Consider the following 8884-nt stretch of genomic DNA (forward strand, 5'->3'; position numbering starts at 1 on the left):
GTCCGTCAGACTCGGGGGCGGTGCCTAAGTGGTGGTCCCCCTTCCTCATTGAGCAGTAGCCATGCCACTTAGACGGCAGGAGGCGGGAATGCGAGCTCCCGCCGAGCGGCCATAGGCCCGCGCGCGCCAGCGCAGCGAGCGGAAAGAACGTGCTCGCAGCAGTTTGGTTGAGCGCCGAGGAGTGACGTGTCGGTCTGCGGACTCGGGAAAAGGAGCAGTTGGAGGGCGGGGCCCGTGTTCGGGCCACGTGACCAGGCTCGGAAACGACGTGAAGGCATAGGCCGGCAAGACGGAGCCTCGAAGACAGTTGTCAAGGCGATCTGGGTTTTTCAGGGTTGTGGTTGTTGTTTTAAAAGAAATTGATTGTTACAAGATCCAGGGAGAGAGGGACTCTTGTTGGCTGCCATCCAGTCGATTCCAACCCTTAGAGACCTGTGCGCAACAGCTCTAAACTCTGCAGGGTGGTCTGCGCCAGCCTCACCACTGTTCTCATGCGCGAGCCCCTTGATGCAGCCATTTCGTCAGTCATCTCCTTGAGAGCCGCCCTGTCTTTCGCTGCCCTTCCACTTTATAAAACATGATGTGCTCCAGGACTGGTCTCTCCTGACAGTATAGCCAAAGTAAGACCAAGTCTTGCCGTCCCTGCCTCTGAGGCCCACGCCGGCCTTCTTCCACAGAGATTGATTTGCCCTGTTAGCAGTCCGTGATACTTTAAATGTTCTCCTCCAGTACCACAATTCAAACACATCCATTCTTCTAAAATCTTTCTTACTCAATAGTCAACATTCGCATGCACGTGATGCAATGGCTTGAGTCAGGTACACTGTCGACCTCAAAGTAATATCCTGGCCCTTCAATACTCTAAGGAGACCCGGTCTTGTGCAGATTTTCCTAGTGCAATATATCTTTTGATCTCTTGAATGATGCTTCCATGACCACTGATTGTGGTTCCAAGTAAGTCAAAATCCTAGACAATTTCAAAATGTTCTCTTACCATGTTACCACCACTGGTCTTTCAGTTTGTCGTTCTCTGGTAGCTTGTGTCGCTGTGATGCTGGACGCTTTGTCACTGGTATTTCAAATGCCAGCAGCGTCACCCAAAGTGAACAGGTTTCAACAGTCTCCAGCCTAAGAACAGACAACAGAGGACACGGCTCTTCACTTTGAAGGGGAAAGCCACTGAAAATCTGTACAGTATAGAGAGCATCGCGATGAAAATGCAGATGTTTCCTGGTTCAGAGCATAACATCTTGTTGAGGATTAGTCTGATAACTCCCTGAAAAGCTGTCGGTTTTTTATATTGTCCCCTACATTTTAGACAATAAAGTTCTAATTTGAGGAGGCATTACTAAATTAACATTTATAGGCCTCAAGAGATTGTTGCTGCTAAATGAGAAGACTGCCCATTGCCCTACTGATAAAAGACAAACACTGCCAATCCAAACTCACTGCCATCGAATCAATTCTGACTGCTGGGGTACCTACTCTGTGGGTTTCCAAGTCTCTTTATTATTTCCCCCTGACTCATTTAATAGGGTCACTTCTCTCATTTTACTTATTTGCAAATATGGTTCCTTTTTTACATACATACACAAATATGTGTAAACATACAGACCAATGAGTAGATAAATTAAGAAAGCTGGTTGCACAGAAGATAGGACAATATTCCTGACAAAAGATCATTCGAACTCCTTCTCTGGCCGTTCATCATGAGATATTGCCCCCAAACACCCCATGTCACATGGCTCACAAGATCTTCTTTGGGACGTTTGATGTCATCAATAGCCATACTTGTTATTCAGATGGGTTTGGCCATCACCATTTGGCCTCAGGTGGGACTCATACATTCATGTAGGTCATCTTCTGGGTATTTGGAGGAAAGTGATGATGGGAGCTTGTTAGGGACCACAGACTAACATGTTACTGCAGTTAAAAGCCTCATCTTGTTCTCATGGAGCTCCTGGTGGTTTCGAACCAACCTATCACCTGGGCTCCACAACCATTTTAGTGGAGCCCAAAGCTTCCTCCCAGCTACTGTTTCTCTCAGGGGGACCAGGAAGCAAGCCTGCCGCGCTTTGTCAGCTCACTCCTTTATAAAAACTTACTACCAAGGCCCCTTTGTAGGATACCTGCCCAAAAGAGCTATTTTCCCCACCCTACAGGAACCCTGGCAGCAAAGTGGTTATGTGTTGGGTAGTGACTCACAAGGTAGGAAGTTCAAATTCACCAGCCACTCTTCAGAAGAAAAATGAGGCTGTCTGCTTCTGTAACCCTTTACATGGATCAGAAACCCAGGGACAATTTAACTCTGTCTTTTAAGGTGCAGAAATAGACCCAATGACAGTGAAGTTTTTTGGTTTTGCTTTGCTTTCCCTACACTAACCTTTCAACTAGATGCGCGTGCGTGCGCGTGCCTGCGCGTGCGCGCGCGCACACACGGTGCCGAGAGGAAACTGATTTCAGCAGCCAATTACACCACTCTTCAAATATACACATACACTCAATATACTCAACCATCTTCCAATCCTTCAGACATCGGTAAGCAAAGTTTATCCCAAAAATGCATCAAGCAACTTCTAAAATTTGGCACCCATGCCACTAACGCTCCCTTCACTCACATGAATGTGACTGATCAAAAGGGCATTATTTATAACTCAGTGTTTCAAGGATGAGGTGTGTTTTTAAAAATTCACATGGCGAGGCCCACACAAGAATTTTATAATTCAATAGATGTTTTGTTATATAGTAAGCATACAACGTAATTTTACATTTAAAGAGATAACAAGCAAAACGGAAAGAATTGCAGAACTTTTATTAAATGCTTCTTCATAAAAGCTAAAACTAAAATTTAGCTTTTTTCATGAAATCTAAAATTTCTTTATAACTGTCCAGTAGAAACAAACAGATGCGTAACTCATTACTAACTGAAATCACTAACAACAGAGGCCACTTATGCGGACAGCCCATCTTTCTCCTGTTGAGCAACTGCTTCGTTTGAACCACACCGCTTGCTGTTCGTAGCACAGTGCTTAATCCACTGTGTCATAGGGCTCATTCGTCATGAAACCAGACCCAATGGCGTAAAGTGAATTCTGATTCCCAGCAAAATTACAGAGGGTTTCTGAGGCTGTAAGTCTTTTTAAGAGCAGAGAATCTCCTCTTTCTCCAGCAGGGTGGCCGGTAGGTTTGAATGGCCAGTCTTTGTGTGAGCAGTCCAGTGCTTGCAGGGCAAGACCTCCCGAGTTTTCACTGCCCCTTAGTCATCAGGCAACTGCAAATCAAAATCACAGTGAGATGCCACTTCACCCCCACAGGATAACTGTCACACACACACACACACACACACACACACACACACACACAAATGCTGGCAAGGATGTGAAGATATTGGAATGCTCACCCACTGCTGGTAGGAATGTAAAATGGTAAATCCATAGTGGAAAACTTTGGCAGTTTCTCAAAATAAATAAATAAATAAATAAAATAGCCGTATGATCTAACAATTCCACTCTTAGGCAGAGCTTCAAAATTAAGAGACTACAATGAAGGAACAAACTTTCCACTTCTGAGGAATTAGCCACTAAAAGTCTTACTAATACCAGAATATTGTTAAGTACTAAAAACCTCGTAAACAGCAGAACAATGTCAAAGAGCAGTGCCAGAAGATGTGCCCCTTGAGTTGGAAGGTATTCACAATATGACTGAGGAAGAGGAGAGCAGCTTTCTCAAAGCAGAGTCGGCCGTAATAACAGACACCTTTCACCACCTTCATTTGCTGATGAGGAACTAACAATGAGAAGAAACAGCGGTATCTATTAATAATTGGAATCAGAAAGGTGTGACGTGTGAATCTAGGAAAAGCAGTTGTCAAAAATTAAATGGAACACAAAGAATGATAGCCTAGGCATTAGTTAGCTGAAATGGACTAGGGTTGGCCATTCTGAACTAGACAATCATATGGCTTACAATGCTGGGAATGACAAATTCAAGAGAAATGGCATGACATTCACCATCAAAAAGGACAATTCAAGATCTATCTTGAAGTACAATGCTGCCCGTGACAGGATACTATCTGTACCCCAAAAAATCCACTCTATACAATTATTCAAATTTACACATTAACCACTAAAGCTAGTGATGAAAAATCGGATTCTAGTTTCTTAGTCTGAAATTTATCATACATACAACCAAGATGCATTGATAATTATTGACAACTGCGAAAATTCAAAACAAGGAACAGTAGTTGGGAAATAGAGCCTTGGTGACAGACACGTAGCTGGAGACTGCATGAGATAATTTCATTTGTATATGACTTCGCTTTGTATAAAAACCAGTCACTTTTATTGCAAATCCTTTATTTTCAACATCGCAGTGATCACACACATGGACTTCTCCAGATGGAAGATTCAGAAATCAAACTGACAGCATTTGTAGGAACAGAAGCTGAAGCTCAAATGAGGCCACAGCCGACTACAGAGCAGACTGCCAATTGCTCATATGGAGGTTAAAGGTACACCAGAAAAATGTTTGTGTTTCATTGATTATACAAGAGAATTTGACTAGATGGCTATTAACGATGGACAGCATTGAGAAGGGGACTTCAAGAACTCTTCATTGGGACAATGTGGACAACCTGTATATGGATCAAGAAACAGTTGTTTGAAAAGTAATTAAAAGAAACAGTTGCTTGAATAGCACAATATTGCACGGTACAAAATCAGGAGAGGTGTGCATCAGTATTCAATCTGTATACTGAGCAAATAATCAGAGAAGCTAGATGGGAGGTAGGTTATGGCAGATTTTGTCAACTCACATGTATGTAGGAGGGAATCCAACCTGTCAATCAGGTCTCTTGGGGGTGTGACCTTCCTATGATCCTCGGTACTCCTTTCTTGCTCTTCCACTTCATCCTTGTTGGAACTGTGTATGCTTCCAGGGGTGGCCCCATGTGGGTTTCTGGCCAACCTCCAAGTTGTCTGCACCCTGCCATATTTCTACTGACTTTGGATCCACAAGACTTTGCACCCACCGGCCTGTGATCTCCCTGCATCTCACTACACCTTTCTGCATCAGCCTTCAACTGTGAGTCGGAGAAGGGCTCTAACTAGCATTGGACCCAAGTACTTGAGTTGGACCTGGTTGGGATGTTTTGATGTTTGTTTTTGGTGGGGTGCTTTCTTGATATAAAATTCCCTCTTATACATGATTCTCACTGGTTTTGTTTCCCTGGACAACACAGCCTGATACAAAGGCTTACTAACAACTGCAATATGCAGATGACACACACTTGCTTGCTCAGAGTGAGGACTGGAAGCCCTCAAAGACATCAAAGATTGCAGCCTTCAGGAGAGATGACAACTCAGTGTAAAGAAAACCAAAATCCTCACAACTGGATCACAGGTAACATTGTGATAAATGAAGAAAAGATGGAAGTTGTCAAGGATTGTACCCTTTTCAGAACCATAATCAATGTTCATGGAAACAGCAGTCAATAAATCAAACAATGCATTCATTAGACAATTTTTATATAGGACCTCTTTAAAAAGACCTGTGTGAAGTGTTGATGAACAAGGATGTCACTTTCTGGACAAAGGTGTCCCTGACCCAATGCAAGGTACTTCCAATGCCCTCATCTTCGGGCAAAAGTTGGACATTTAATTAGGAAGACCAAGGAAGAATCACATTTGAATTATGATACTAGTGAATATTGGAAGTATCGTGGACCGTCAAAAGAACAAATCTCGCTTGGAAGTACAGCCATAATGCTCCTTAGAAGTGAAGGTGGAAAGACTTTGTCTCATGTACTTTGGGCATAGTGTCAGAAGAAACTAATTCTTGGAAAAGGAGATTATGTTTGGTAAAGGGGCAGCAAAAAAAGATCTTTGATGAGATGGATTGGCACACTGGCTGTAGCCATGGGCTCAAATACAGGAATAATTGGTGAAGGGGCAGAGGGGAGGAAGGGGGAGGGGAAAAAAGGAAAACGAGCTGATTCCAGGAACACAAGTGGAAGGTGAATTTTGAGAATGACGAGGGCAACGCATGTATACGGGTGCTTTACTCAATTGTTGTATGAATGGATTGTGATGAGTTGTATGAGCCCCAATAAAATGATTTATAAAAAAATACAGGAACAATTATGAGGATTGTACAGGACCAGGCTGTTTCATTTTATTGTCATAGGCTAGGTAGCTATGTTCTCTAACAACAACATACGGAAAGGAATCAGACCCCAGGTAAGCAAACCCAACTAAAGAAGTCAATTGAGAGGTCTCTCACTTCCTGATCACAAACCCACTGTACAGCCATGGTAGCCCAAACAGCCCACGCCAGCACAATGACACCTTGACCAAAAAGACAGAATTGAGAACCCATTGAGTAAATCCATCTTTTTTAGGTAACTGATCTTTGAGAAAGGGTCAAAGTAGATCAAAGAGAGAAAAGAGATTGTTGCTTCAACAAGTGGTGTGAGCCACGCTGCATATCCATTTGCAGAAGAATGAAACAAGATCCATAACCCACTCCATCTACAAAACTTAACTCAAGGCAGATAAAAATTCTAAATGTAAACTATATTATTATAAATCATCAATAAAGAAAAACAGGGACAGTCTTAAAGATCCTAATATATGGCCTAACTACACTATCAAACAACGGCAGCGCAACACACAAACAAGACAAAATCGATGGCTGAAATCTCCTAAAAATTAGACCCTTAATGCTCATTGAAATATTTCACCTAGAGTAAAAAGAGAACCCACAGACTAGGAGAATGTTTTTGGCAGTGACCTGACAAGCGACTAATATCTCTAATAGATAGAAACCTCAACATCTTAACAAGATAATTCAACTAAAAAATGGGCGGTGGACATGGACACCAGACAATCTGGCAGCCAACAAACAAGAAGAAATGTTCATGATCATTAGTCATTCTCAGTTGCTGCCATGTAGTCAATTCCGACTCATAGTGACCTTATAACTAACTGCCCCTCTAGTTTCCAAGAGTGTAAATCTGTGAGTAGAAAGCCTCATCTTTCTCCTGAAGAAGTGGTGACTTCAAACTGCTGACCTATGTTAACAGTCCAAACCACCCACTGTGCCCCCAAGGGCCCGTGCTAGCCATTAGAAAGACGACGAGCATCACCTCATCCCAGCACTCCAGCAGTTTAAAAAGCCCGGAAACAAGTGCTGGCGTGCTGACTGAATGCTCATATATTGCTGATGGGACTGTCAAATGGTACAAGCAATTGTATATAGTATGATGCCTTCTCATTAAGTTGGGAACAGAAATATCTTTATATAGAAATACTGAATCTCACTTCTTGGTATCTATCCTAAAGAAACAAGAGCCAAACAACATGGCCACGTTCACCACAGTGCTATTCACAGTAGTAAAAAGATGAAAACCTAATTGCTCAATAGTGGAAGAATGGACACAGTAGGCTACAAGTGTGGGGAAAAAACTCAGTCACACGCCCGGCTTACTTGTGAGATGCAGAGGGACACCCTACCGCCCTACGAACTCACCTTGTTAGAAGACCAAGATGACAGCATTTACCCAAGGGCAAAGTAAACAGAAGACACAGATAGTGGTAAATGATTATTACAAAATCACTTGCTACATGATAAGCGCTTCCCTGCTTAAACTTTTACTATGGATTTGCTAATCACTATACTATACATCCACACATTTTCATTTGTTACTACTGACAACCTTCCCTAGTCTCAACAAAATGCGAGGTAAACACGTGGCTCTAGATGCTGATTAAATGTACTTTTATAAACAGTAAATCAACCATAGCTACCCAATTGTTGACCAGATGGTTTTTTTTGTGACTTATAAATCTTTTAAACATTGTTGTCATCTTGATTCGTCACAAGTCCTCTTAAAAATGAAACTTTTTCTTTGCTCACAAATGCAGAAAATCCACTGAAGATTCCACGGGGCTTAATATTTAGACCTGGGGCACTGCAGTCAGTCATTCAGGCCTAGAGTACCATTTCTGAATCACATGGCTGTCTAACCCTACCTTTCAAATAGCTTTTGCCATCATGATTCTTCAGATCTTATTGGTTTTAATTAGAATTCATGCTTAATTTTCATTGACATCTAGTTTCCCTTACTTTCAGTAATTATTAGTAATCTTTGAAGTTACCTTTTTCTTTGCGAACTTGGCAAAAAACCAAGCATAGGGAGGAATAGATCTCCTATCAGCTTGGACTTGATAGCAGTTATGTTTGAATATCCTTTGATGCCAATTTCTTAAGCCTCTGTAATTCATGAAGATGCAGGAAGTTTACATTGCTTTGTATACATATTGAATTTGAGAGTGTTATCAAATTCCTGTGACTGTGGATTGGACTAATCCAGCCTCTATTCAGGTTGGCTCCACTTTCTGTAGCCAGACACTGCTGAGTTTAAAAATCACATACCTTCATTTGCTCATCATCCCTCTTCCTTCTAGGACATGCTGCCAAGCTTCTAGCCTCTCAGGCACCAGAGGGGCTGCCACTAAAACCATCTAAGCCCTAGGCGGGCAGTCACTGACAGACTGCACGCTGCTATGGCGGTCTCCTCCAACCCAGCCCCGAGCAACCTCTGCAACACTGCTGTCTTTGACCAAGTCGCCACAAATATATTGTAAACTACATCTTTGTAAAAATGTGTGAAGTTGAAAATAATTAATCTTGAAACGCCCACTATTTGAAAGAACTGTCGTTTAGTTAACCACTTTGTCATAAACACCACTAGAATTCCATATTTGGTCTACACAGTAAAGGTTTCTTAATCAAATCTCTTTGCTTAATGTGATTTCTCAGTACACTGAATCTAGAATTCTCTCTCATGAATATACTTTAGAGACGCACATAAATTTTGAAACAA

This window comes from Tenrec ecaudatus, chromosome 12, assembly GCF_050624435.1.
Source record: "Tenrec ecaudatus isolate mTenEca1 chromosome 12, mTenEca1.hap1, whole genome shotgun sequence".
NCBI classification, from domain to species: Eukaryota; Metazoa; Chordata; class Mammalia; order Afrosoricida; family Tenrecidae; genus Tenrec; species Tenrec ecaudatus.